This window comes from Monodelphis domestica, chromosome 6 (genome assembly GCF_027887165.1).
Source record: "Monodelphis domestica isolate mMonDom1 chromosome 6, mMonDom1.pri, whole genome shotgun sequence".
Lineage (NCBI taxonomy): Eukaryota > Metazoa > Chordata > Mammalia > Didelphimorphia > Didelphidae > Monodelphis > Monodelphis domestica.
The window spans coordinates 83595541-83609138 of NC_077232.1; the positions used below are offsets into that span (position 1 = coordinate 83595541).

Consider the following 13598-nt stretch of genomic DNA (forward strand, 5'->3'; position numbering starts at 1 on the left):
GCTCTGTAAACTATTCAACATTATAGAAAAGCGAGGAATACGCTGCTCCTCCCCCAGCAGCTGAGGCTATGTCATGTCCCTGCAAATTTAATAGATGGCAAATTCAAGAGAATTATTGATGAATTCATGAATTACACACAGAAATATGTTTCTCCAGCAATCTATTACTACTGTGTGTCTCTAGGCACTTTGACTTGGCAAACAAGCCTTGAATAGATATTAATTTTTAATGAATGTTTCTTGTTTCGAAATAGGAATCCTGCCTAAAAAGCCCTCTTTTCTTCACCAGCTATCCAGGATGGAGAAGTGGCAAAATAATATTGAGGCTTGAATCCAAAGACCTGGGTTCAAATCCTAAATCCCAGGGCTCACAAGCATCATCCACGTCATTTGAAACAAGCCTCAAATTTCTCATCTGTAAAATAAAAGTGTGTGTGTGGGGGGGTGCATGTCATAGACCCCTTTTGCAGTCTGGTGAAGTCTATAGACCCTTTTTTCAAAATAATGTTTTTGATTAATTTAGAGCATTTTCCCAATATTACAAAAAATCAATAAAAATGATGTTTTAAACATAAAAATACATTAGATGATAAAGGAAACCAATTATATTGAAATATTAAAAAATGCATACAAGTTCACAAACTCCTGGTTTGCTGAATGATCTCTCAGGTCTCTTCAAGCTCTAAATATATTGGACTACAAGCTTCTTGAGGGCAAGGACTATCTCATTTGGGGGTTTTGTATCTCTAATGCACATCGCTCTGAATCCACAAATTGACTTGAATATAGAAGATTGGGGTAACATCCAATGTCTATTACTTACCCTTCTGTGACCTTCAGGAAGATATTGAAACCTCTCCTGGACTCAGTTTTCTCAACTGTAAAATGAGGGTTTTGAGCTTCAAAACCATCTCCTCTATTATTCTAAGAAAATTTGGCCTCAGTAAGCTGCAGCTAGTAGCTTAAGGAGATAAAGGCAACAATTAGAGGAAGAGATTATATTCCTGAGTCTGTGGTCACAAGAAGAAACCCTAAACCTTTTGCCATAGTCTGAAGACAATATTTCCATTGTTGATGAGGATTGTGGGTGCAGGCTGCATCTATCTCAAACTGAAGGCTATTCAGAGAAACAAAAAACATGGTTCAAACCACAATTCTCTACCTAAAATTATATTTGTCCTTTCACTATACAGATCCTGAACAATTATCCATGGAGTCTCTTTGCTAAAGTTTAGGCTTTGCTGGACATCAAATTTCTTTGAATATGGGCTTGATTCCAACTATATTTCTGCCTTGCCCCTCTGATTTCATGGGCATCTGGTGGGAAATTGTCCTTCTGGGCTCAGCAAAGCCTTCTGCCTCTTGATTCTGGCTTCCCCACCAGCACAGACTTTACTGCCTCTAAAACTCTGGCGTTGTTCCCTAAGAGACCTCAGCTAGAGCCATGGATCATTCCCAACTGTGGTCCATTGTTGAGCTGTTTTGTTTTATTCTTTCTAAAGCAGAGAGGAATCTGGAGAGCAGACTAGTACCATCTCCAGAAAGGTTTCTGAGACCATTAGTAAGACAATGTTTGAAGTATTTATACAGACCTCAGGGGTGATCTAATTAATTTAATTTGGATGTTTGGATGCTCAGCAGCCACTCTAGGCAAAGTCTTCAGAGTTTTGAGTCACTGTTCCTGTCATTCACTGTTCCTCCTCCTTCCCCACTCCCACCCCACCCCAAGGGGGTATGAATCACTGGCATCAAAAAATGACAAAGGAACAGAAGGGTACAGACATCATCATCAAATTCCTATTTTCTTCTCTCCTCCCCATCCTTTATGAGGTAGATCTAGAGAGAGGAAAGAAGGTTTCTTCCATTTTGGAACGTCTGAATTCTGGGTTTTTTTTTTTTTTTGAACTTTGCCTAGTAGCCTAGTAGGGATGCTAATGCCTATGGAATCCTAGAGAGAGGTTAGTTCATTTTTTATTCAAAGGTAATGTAGAAGTTTCAAAGTCTGGGTAGTTAGGAGTGTGGTGAGAGCATTATTAGAAATGAGGAAGACAAGAAGGGGGAAAAGTTGTGGACTTTCTCCTTTAACGAGATGATTTCTTATGGAAATATCCAACAAGTAGTCATTGAAGAGATCATTGAACCTCAGAATAATAGACCTGGAAGGGACATTATAAGAGTCATTTTATAAGTAAGGAAATAGAGACCCCAAAATTAAGGATCAAAGCTTGACTTTGGTTCCTGGAAAAATTAAAGGACTTATCATTATTAAAGGGATGGTTTGTGAACATCTAGAAAGCAAAACAGTGATTGTTGGGAGTCAACATGACTGCATAAAGGACAGAGCATGACAGACCAACACAATTTCTTTTATTCTCAGGGTTATTAGATTGGGATCAGATTATGGAAATGCTAAAGACATGGTTTGCCTAGTTTTCTGCAAAGTCCCTGACAATCTTTCATTCTGTACTCTTGGAAAACATGAAGTTATATGGGCTAGAATATAATAGCTGGATTGGAACTGATTGAATAATTGGATAGAAAAAAAATCATCAATCACAATCAACTTGAAGGGAGTTCTCTAGTGTAGTTTCCTAGTGTCCTGTCCTTGGCCCTGGGCTATCCAGCATTTAAAATAATGAGGTAAATTATAGGTACAGACATCATAATTTCAAAATATGCAAATATCAAAAAGGTGGGGGAAATAGATAATACAATGGATGACAGCATCAGAATTCTTTAAAAGGCTCAACAGAGTAGAATAAAGACCCAAATCTATTATGATGAAATCCAGTAGTGATTAATATGAAATCCTATGCTTAAGTTAAATAAATTGATTTTTTAAGTACAAGATGAGGGAAACTCACAAGAGTTTTGTAGAAGAAAAAATATCTGGGAAGTTTAATGGACTGTATGAGCTTAATAGGAACCATCAGTACTTATGATGTGGCAGCCCAAATGGCCAAATCAGTCTAAGAGTACATTAAGAGAGGCACTGATCATGCCACATTTGGAAAACTGGGTTCAGTTCTGGGCATCATATTTTAGGAACGACATTAACAATCTGGAGAGTGTCCAGAAAGAGAAGGCAGGATTCTCAGGCATCTTGAGACCATTCCATACAAGGACCAGCTAAAGAATTGGACATATTTAAACTTTAGAAAAGAAGACAGTGAGGGAGAAGGATACGATAATGATCTTTAAATATTTGAAGGGTTTTTCTGTGGAAGAAGGATTCAACTTGTACTTAGCTACAGAAGACAAAGCAAACAGCAATCATTAGAAATCTCAGAGATAGATTTAGTATTTAGGAATACAGCTATTTGGCTTAGTGAATACAGCACCGGTCCTGGAGTCAGGAAGACCTGAATTCAAATCTGGCCTCAGAACTCACTAACAGTGAGACCTGGGCAAGTCATTAACTCCCATTTGCCTCAGTTTCCTCATCTGTAAAAAAGAACTGGAGAAGGAAATGGCAAACCATTCCAGCATTTCAGCCAAGAAAACCCCAAATGGGGTCACAAAGAGTCAGATGTGGCTAAAACATATTTTTGCTGACTTTTTTTTCCCCAATTCACTATTGGACCCTCCACAACTGGATTGAACAATAATAATAACAAGGAATACTCGAAATGGGAACATGGTTTATTGAATTTGAAATCAATTTCCTGTTTCAAATCATAGCTCTTGTACCTATTTATTATCAGTATGAACTTGGAAAAGAGACTTAATCTCTCAATTTCATTTCCTTCATCTGTAAAATTCAAATGTTTGACTAGCAAACAAGGCACGTGCCTTCAAATTGTATATCCTATGGTGCATGTCGACATCAAATTCTTTAAGAATTAGAATCAGAAGGGCTGTTTAAGTCTGTCTGAATGGCCATTTGTTGGAGAGAGCAATTCAAGGATTCCTGATCACAAACAGGATAGATTCAATTCTCCCTCAGGTCCCTTCCAAAGCTAAGATTCTACAAGTCTGTTAAGTTTATGCATAGGATTGTCTTATTGAAATCGAAGTACAGTCACTAACATGAGAGGTGAAGAGCAAGAAAATATTGAGTGGCATGCTCAAACATTTGAGCCCACACTTATTTCTCCCCTACCTCTTTGCTATTCATTCCTGCACTGATTACATGGCATTTTTTATCTAGCTTATGCATCTGGCTTGCTTCTCCAGTCATAACCCTTTTCAGTAGAGCTCTCTGGTCACTAAGCCCTAAATTAAATCCAATATCTCTTTTGATTCTCACACCATTTTTTTTTAAGAAACAGGGACTCACCCTTTCTGGGTTCACATTTTTTTTTTCATCTTTAAAATGAAAAATTGGGAGAAAATGATCCTCTAAGACCCTTTGCATTTGTGAATCTAACTTGAACTTGGCCATAGAATCATAGAATTTAATGCTAGAAAACAGAATAAAATTTCACTGTGTGATCTTAAGCAAAAGATTTTCTCTCTAGGTCTCAATGTCACCACTTGTAATGTGGAAATCAAGACCAGATTGATACCGGAACCAGGGATTGGGGTTTTGGAGGCCAGGTCCCAGCTGACCCATTTTCTCTTTTGGTCTGATGCAACTGATTTTCAGTTTTTTTTATTTGTTTTTTGTTTGTTTGTTTTTGCTATATCTGATAATCATTTCTAATATGGGGGAATCTAAGGCTTAGACAGGGAGATGTGATTGTCACATAACGAAGGGGCAAAACTAGAACTTGAATTTATGTTTCATTTCCCTCTGTAGCTTCTAGAAAGCAGGAATATTTTCTCTTGTTCTTGCCTTCTTCCCAGAGCTTTTGATGGTATTGTGTTTATATTTGAAATATTCAATATGGAACTCTCTCAACCAATCCAGACTACAGCTTTTGATCGATGGTTTCCAATGCATTGCTGTGGCCAAAGAAACATCATTATCCAAGTTTCTAGCAATGAGACTCACTCTGCTTTTCTAGTCTTTGGAGAAAATAGAAAGAATACACCAAAAAACAGACAAATGTGGTTCCATGAGCATCCTTAAAGCCCTTCCACCTTGGAAGGAATGACCAGAGCTCGTGTCCCTCTGGCCACAGTTTTTGAGACCTAACAATCATCTCTCTGCCAAGCTACTGGGAGAATGTCAGTGGACACTTAGAAGGTGCTCAAAAGTAACTTGCCTTGAATACCCAAGAAAGTGAAAATCCTCCAAACAGAATTAATTCTTCATTCTCTTGGTTAGTGTCATGTGCTGAGTTGCTAACAGACCAAGTTTTATGTTAAACACAGATTTTTCTGATTCTAAGTCTTTGTGCCAACTACCAGAAATTTCATAAGCTATTTCTAAAAACCCTTATTTTCTGTTTTAATAACCATTCTAAGACATGCGAGCAAGGTCTAAACAAATGAAGTTAAGTGACTTGCCTAAGGTCACACAGGTAGGAAGCATCTGAGGCCAGGTTTGAGCCTACATCCTCTCGACTTCCAGTAGCTGTGCCTTTTCATAGGTTATTGATGCCAATATAATTAAAGAATTTGCTTTCATGTAGTCGAGAAGAAGCTAGAGTAGAGGGGAATGAGGCCTCGAGTTAGGACCTCTGGGTTCAAGTTTTGATTTGGCTACTTTGGGAGAATCATTTCCATTCTTTGAACTTCAATAAAATGGAAAAAAGTAATCATTATTTACATTAAATTAAAATTATTTGATGAGTTATTTAAACAGTCTTGATGTGAAAAATGGACTTTGCTTGAACCTCAATAAAATGGAAATAACAATAACTATTTAAATTAAATTAAAATTATTTAATGAGTTAAAATAAACAGTATTGATGTGAGAAATAGCCTTTGCATATCTTAGAAGATAAAAGAAATAGAGGCTATTTCCATGCCCTCCCTCCACCTCCCAGTAGAGATCTGGCTTTAAACTCTATGAAACAGATCTGGAATTCAATATCCAATTTGTTCACAAATCCAGCCAAGCTTATACCTTTCAGTGGGTGTTTTCTCTCAGACCTCACTGACTGGACCAAATGAAAATTCAATCTTATTGGGCAAAGATTTCACCTGAAATGACTGGTAGAATAAAGAATATAGTGTTTTCTTGTGCCTTTTCATAAACACTGGTAGATTAGCTGTTTAGGAAAAGTGGCAGAGGCCTTAAGGTGCCTTCTGAGAGAGTCACACAATCAAAAAATATATTAGAGCTAGAAGGGGCCTCAGAATAAAGACTATCTAATGGAAAAGAGCCATTAAGGAATTTTCCTACCCCACAGTGAGCCATGAAAAAGTTATTTTTGCTGGCAATCAAATGAAAACTCAATTGATATCTCATAGGAACTCTATAGTAATTAACTGAGAATCAGCATCCAAAGCTGATGGGGATGATCAGAAGGGGAACTCAGCCCCTCAAGTAGGAAACTTATTATTACAAGCCATATTCCTCCCTTGGAGACCAAGAGAGGAAAATGGGGGATCAATATGTATTTGTTGAACACAAGAGAGAAAGGAAAGGGAAAATTTTCAGGAACACAGTGATCATCTTGCATCCAGGATGCTGATTTCTCTAGCTGAATCCCCTATCATTCTTCCCTCCTCACTCTTTCTCCTTTGGCTCAGCTTCTGACGGTCCCATCTGCCAATTTCAATCATCTTTAGGGTGTGCAGGAACCATGGCTGATTCAGCTTTGGACAGTGGAATTGGGCTGGGTCTGTCTGTATACCAATAAACCATGTCACCCATGGGGTCATCCCTCCCATCTATAATATGATTGAGACTGCCTACCAGATCATGCTTAGAAAGGCATCCAATGATGGAAAGCTAAACAATTGAAAACAAAGAAAGGGGGGCAGTAAGAAAGGGCGTGGGATATAGAAACAGGCAGACTCTGTGTTTAGATCTCAACCCTGCTACTATGGGAAAGTAATAAAAAAACAAATCATTAGAAACTTGAGTTCTAATCCCACAGATCTGCCGCTTAAAATTTGTGAGACCTGGGATGAGTCACTTGACAAAATATAATAATATTAATAGTCACCATAATGCCTTAATGTGCTATATATGTATATATGTTATCTCATTTGAGCCTCACCATGATTCTGTAAGATAAATGCGATTTTTATTTTCATTTTTCAGATGAGGAGACTGAGGCTGAGAAAGAATAAGTGACTGGCTATGAAGTGACAGAGACAGGATTTAAACTCGGGTCTTCGTGATGCCCACAAAATTTTATTGACTGTGTTACTTAGCTGCCTACAAAGCAAAGATTGGGCAGGGCTCTAAAGCACTTACATTTCTAGTTTTTGGAACACTTGAGAGCTTTAGAGAATTGAAGTAACTTACCCAAAGGTCACAGAGCTGATAAAAGTTCTCTTTTCCTCTACTTCTACTCCAGTGAAAATTCTTCAACACAAGAAAGTCTCTTCCAAATGAAGAATAATTCTCCCTTACAAACAGGAGGCAGGACAGGGAGAAGACAGCTCTATTTTTCAAATGAACAAACTAAAGTTCACACGGCTAGCCAGTGTGGGTCAATAATGGGTCCAGAACAGAGGTTTCCAGTTCTACTTGTCCAAGGCTCTTTTCCAAGGCACCACGAAGTCTCTCAAAGATATTCAAGGGAATATTGGTTGATTGTGGCTTAAGAAGTTAGTTTACATTTAACCAAGCTTTGTCCAAAGGAAGGTCTCCCCAGGGCTGGCAGAATCCAATGTGAGAGATCGTCTCGGGTTGAGGAGGAGGATAAAAAAGCTTTACTACTTTCCTATGATTCTCCCAACTTCAGCATTGTCTATACCCTGATATCCGAGGCAGCTCCATCTGAAAAACAAAGCAAAACAAAACAAAGCATTGTTCATGAGCCAAAAAGACAGACTTTTCCACTGGGATACATACAAAGACATAGACTGAGTGAATATTATAGAATATGTTTCCCAGATGGTGATCGACCGATAATGCTGGCATGGATATGGCAAGAGTTCTGAATGACCTGGACAAAGAGGAAACTACAAATGGGAAAATGTGTGTGAAAACCCAAAGACCTCCTCATGATTATCCCTGGATGGTTTAAATTCATTTATTCAAGATGCATTTCTTTATTAAGCATTTCCTATGTGTAAGAGGCAACAGGTGAACTGGAGTTAGAGAGTCAGCCTTGGAACTCAAGTCCTGCCTCTGACATATACTGGGAAAAATCAACAAACTTCCCTTCACTCTGGGAAATTTTCAGACAATGTATCACAGAGCAGAGTGCCAAGCTGCAGTTGTGGAGGGAGTTTCCTCATCTTGGAGTTTGCCATATGAAAGATTTCCCAAGTCTAGTCATTCCACTCCCTATGTATAGGACCCCATGCTATATACTATGAAGATGGGGATCGGACTGGGGAGGGATAATGATAGCCCTCTTTTTCTAAAGGGTTTTATCTTTAACAGAGCTGAAAGGCTATTGAATTTTAGAGATGAGAAAACTGAGACAAACAGGGTTAGTAAGTGTCTAAGGCTGGTTTTGAACTCAGAGCCTCTTGACTCCAGCCCTAGCTCCATCCACTACAGTATCTACCTGCCCCAAGGACTGAATGAAGTGAAAATGCCATCTCTGCAATTTACTGTCTGGATTGGCAAGTTTGAAACTTTTTTGGACAATTCCCTCATCAGTTAAATGAAGGAGTTGAACTAGATGATCTCTAAGGTCCTTTCCACTTGAAATTCTGTACCTGAAGACCCACAACATCTGCTATTATTCCACTAAGAGGGCAGCCTCAATTTTCACATTTGAGAGTATAGTCTGAATAAAGCGATAAGTAGAATGAGTTATCAAAGTCCTTTAAAAAAATAAACCCTTAGGTTCTGTCTTAGTATCATTTCTAAGACAAAAGAGCAATAAGGGCTGGACAAATGAAGTTAAATGACTTGCCCAGGACCACTAAGAAATGTTTGAAGCCAGATCTGAACCCAGATTATCCTGACTCCAGGTCTAGTGCTTTATCTATCCTCTGTGCTACCCAGCTTCCACTCAGTACACTTTTTAAAAATTTTCCATCCATCCTCTATAGAAAAAAAATGAGTATTTGATGAGCAACTGTATAGTTTTCTTAGGAAAAATAACATGCTCAAAGAATTTTGTAAATAAGTAAAGGCAATACATTTAATTTTTTTGTTTGAAATTTCCAATTTAGTCTATTGGGGAAATTTTTCATGAAGTGACTTCATTTCCTAGGTGAGAAACATTTATGAAGAGAAGTCGTGATCGTTCAAGATTGCCCAGGGTTCACTTAGAGCAGGTCTTGGCAAATTAGCCTCTTTTCTTTTGATAAGGTAACTTGAATAATAAGAATAAGCTGAATATCATAGACTCAGACTACCTGGATTTCTGAAGGGGATTTCACAATATTACTCTTGCTATTGCCAAAGACAAGATGTTCCAGTGTGGTTGGATAATGGATCAATTTCCACCTAGAAGGTTTTTAGTTAAAACCTCATGAGCTTGCAAACTCCTTGTAGCTGGAAGTGTTCAGACAGAGGCTGGATGAGCTCCAGTGACTTCCTTTTGCCTTTAGGATCAAATACAGATGCCTTTGTTTGGTATTTAAAGCCTTTTACTCATAATCTGGCCCCAGCAGTTTATTACATATAATTCAAATCAATCCTCTTGTTTTTCCATATATAACATGCCATCTTAGCTCAGTGCCAGGTATATAGTGAGCACCAAACAAGCAAAGCAATTAATGCATGAATGAATGAGCTTTTTAAAAAATAAATAAATGTTCTTCTCCTCTCTCCTCCTCTCCCCACATCCCCTCCCCTCCCTTCCTTCTTCTTTGTCTTGACTTTTTTGTTTCCACACCTTTGTTCCACTGTACCTACTTTAGCCACCTTCATGGTCATTGGAAAGAAATGTTCTCATCCACTCATTTTACTGGGAAATCTTCAAGAGCCTGAGGTATTCACCTCCCAGTTACCCTCAACCTTGGTTAGCCTGTTTTCCTGCCTTTAGATGGTTGGTTTTACTGGGATGTGACCACTGCACATGCTATAGTTTATTAGAACACATGAGAGTTGGGCAAGAGATGGACAACAAAGATGGATGAGCAGTCCTGAAAAGGACTCAGCAAGCTCTCCCAGCAGAGATGCTAATTCTCCCTGCATATCCCAAGGTTGAAGGCACCAAAGTCATTCACTGTATGTTGAGTCATGGCTAGTCATCCTGACTTTTGTCTTATCACTGGTCATCGATGACCATGGAAGAGAGAGTGATGATGATGACTTTGTGCAACTCTGCATCACTTAAATTCAATTAACTTATAAATCAGGACATCACCTCATAATGTCATTGGTCCTCTGAAAATGGAGGAACAACAACTTTCCCTCAGCTGTCCCCATGTTTGAAATGCACCCCCTTCTCATCTCTAGGCTCTTAGAATCACTAGCTTCCTCGAGAATTCAGCTTAAGCCTTTCCTGATTCCCCAACTGCTAGTGTATACTCACATATTACCTTACCTTAATTTATTTTCTATATATTTATGTGTACATACCATTCACCTGATAGACTGTATTTATTGCATGAGGTCTTCAAGGGCAGGGACTGTTTTGTTTTTGTATCCCCAATATCAGGGAAATAATCAGTACTTAAAAATGCTTGATAAATAAATGATTGATGAAAATTAAAGGGAAAGGGAGTAGGGCATATAGGTGGCACAGTGGATTGAGAGTCAGGCTTAGAGACAAGAGGTCTTGGGTTCAAGACGCTTCTAGCTCTGTGACCCTGGGCAAGTTACTAAAACCCCACTGCCTAGCCTTTACAATCCTGCCTTAGAACCAAAACACAGTATTGATTCTAAGAAAAGGCTAAGGTTTTTTTAAAAAAAAAGTAAAGATAAAAAGGAGCCTTCTAGTTCTTCTTTATCCTTTATACCTCATTTCTTATGGTTATTAATTCTCTAATTCATGAATTTATTATTTCATTAGTAAAGGTCCTCTATTCACTGGTATAGATTACAAACCCTCCATGCCTTAGGAAATAACTTCTTTCTTTCTTTATTGATTCATTCAGTTAGGTATTTGTTATTTGTTATTTCCTTGTTTACCCATTCATTGATGAGTATATTCATTCATTCACATATTTGTTGTTGGTTGTTTTGGGGGTTAGGAGGATTTGATTATTAATATTTCCTTTTCTTTGTATCCTCGGTGTTTAGCACAGTTCCTGGTTCATGATAAACAATACTTAATGAATTTCCTATACCCCAAATTTTATCCCAGGGTGACCAAATCTCTGTTTAAGAGCTTCTTTATACTTAGTTGATAGAAACTCTATCCATTGTTAGATCCATAAATGGAACCTTTCCAGTTGGGTAGGCTCTTGATAACACATGCCCCACTGCAAAACTCAGTCAACTCAATATCATAGCAAGGCATGAGAGTTGAACTTTAGTGGGGCATTACTATTACCAGATATTTCAATATAGATTTATGTATCTATATAGTCATGTTTAATCTGGAAATCTGATTAGATACCTACTCAAAAGTTGATTAATTAGCCCATCAATTTTCTAGCAGTCCCAAAGAAGTGGATGAGACAGAATGCAAACAATTACATAAAATAGGATATATGTATATATAATTAGTATCATATACATATTTATATATGTATATACAATATATACATATATCACTAGATGTTTTGAAAAAGGTTGTTGGTAGGATGAGAGAGGAAATAGTAAAGTGCAAGAAAACTGGAAAAGAAGGGGGACCAGATTCTGAAGAACTTTCAACATCAAACAAAAGATTTCATGTTTGATCCTGGAGGTGACTGGGAATTATAGAAATCCATTGAATGGGAGTGGCAGAGGTGGTGGTAGTATTGGTAATGTCAAGGTCAAACCTGCACTTTGGAGAGATAAATTTGACAGCTAAGTGGAGGATGGACTGGGAGAGGGAAAGTTTATAGGTAGAGACACCAACCAGAGCCCATTGCAATAGTATAGATATGAAGGGAAATGCATGATAATCAAATGGTCAGAGCTTCTCTGGGAGGGGAGAGGGAAGAATGAAGAGAGGAGGGAGACAACAAAAATCATGTAACCAGGGGAAATTTTTAAAAATGAAAAAAATGGTCAGCTTTTCCATGATATAAGGAATAGACTGATTTGGGAGTGTGATCTCTCTAATCCTAGATGTTTTGAAAAAGTTGGGTAAATGACTACTGAGAATATAGTAGCGCAAATTCATTTTTCCCATACAACTTGAGGTAGATAAACAGACAAAGTTAATACATACACAGAACAAAAAAAGATACATACCCACAAAACACATCCAAAACAATCCTTTCTCTCAATGTCTTCACAGTCTATTATTAAAGAAAGGGAATTCTGAGGGGTCATGGAAACAGAGATGCCACCTAGTTCCATTACATTGGTATCTAAACTGTAATGATAGCTTATGAATCCAGATTTTAAAATGTCAGTGTCCCAGGTATATGGTATTCTTATGATTCAGTAATTATGGTCTGAGGCAGCATATTCTAGTCAATGGAAGGCTGAACTATGAGTCAGAAAGTCCTGAGTTTACTCACTCAACCAGTAAACATTTGTTAAGTTCCTACTATGTGCCAGGCAACATCCTAAGTTCCAGCAATACCAAAAGGGGCCAAAGACAGTCCCTGTCATCAAAGAGCTTACAATAAATGGAAAAACTTGCAATCTAATGTGTTCAAGTCTTGTCTCTGATACATACTGTATATAGGATCATGGACAAGTCTCTTAACTCCTCATTGCTACTGGAGATCCTCTACATATCAATTGCCCACCTGCATTAATAGAAGAATTCCCAACTGGACATTCCCAATATCAATGAAGTCACACATCTTGACCTTGACAATAACAAGAAATCATGACACTACAGATACTAAACCCAGCAACCATCCTTGAGAATTCCCCAAATAAACTATGCTGGAGCATTACTATAGATAAGATTTTCTACCACAATTACTTACATCCCAACATTTAAGAACATATTTAATAGATGTTCAAATGCTGAATACTTGTAGCCTTCTAAATGTATGAAATAAAAATCTTTCAAAATAAGGACGCCTAACAGAAGAAACCCAAACCATTTGGGACAGAATCAAGTTCCTTTCTTCTCTATCATTCTGCCTGCTATTGGAGTCAATAAGAGGAAATTTTCAGCTACTATGTAGGAGTTTAAGACTAGATCCCCATATTTGTAAACTTTAAGTTCTAAAAATGGAATTACTAATACCTCAAGTAACCTTTGACTGCTAGACCTTTGGAGGTTTTGTTTCTGTTTTATTGAGGTTTATTTTGCCTTCATTCTGTTGCCATGTGTCAACTCTTAGCCATGCACATGATTATAGATGGCTCTAGTAGTCATCCTACCCCAACCCATGCCCCATCACTACCATATTTTCTTTGAATGCTCCTATTCTTCCATGAGTTAGGAGAACAGATACCCATGGGTTGTTAGGACTGTGTTTAAAATAAGAGTAAGCAGGTTCTGAATAAGGGTAGGAGAACTCTCCAATAAGCAAAGTATATAGACTTTGTGATGTTTACCTTGGCTATTTACAGAATCTTTCTTCCATTCCACCCCATCCCTTTCTGGTTCTTAGCCTTT

General features: G+C 37.9%; 1 long non-coding RNA gene across 1 annotated transcript in view; it reads left to right on the forward strand.

Moving 5' to 3' along the window:
- LOC103094959 (uncharacterized) overlaps positions 1-12669 on the forward strand; it is a 36506-nt gene extending 23837 nt beyond the window's left edge. Inside the window, exon 3 of the long non-coding RNA XR_469236.2 lies at positions 7103-12669. This is a non-coding gene — a long non-coding RNA (uncharacterized LOC103094959). The remainder of the gene's footprint in view (positions 1-7102) is intronic.
- Positions 12670-13598: the final 929 nt, after the last annotated feature.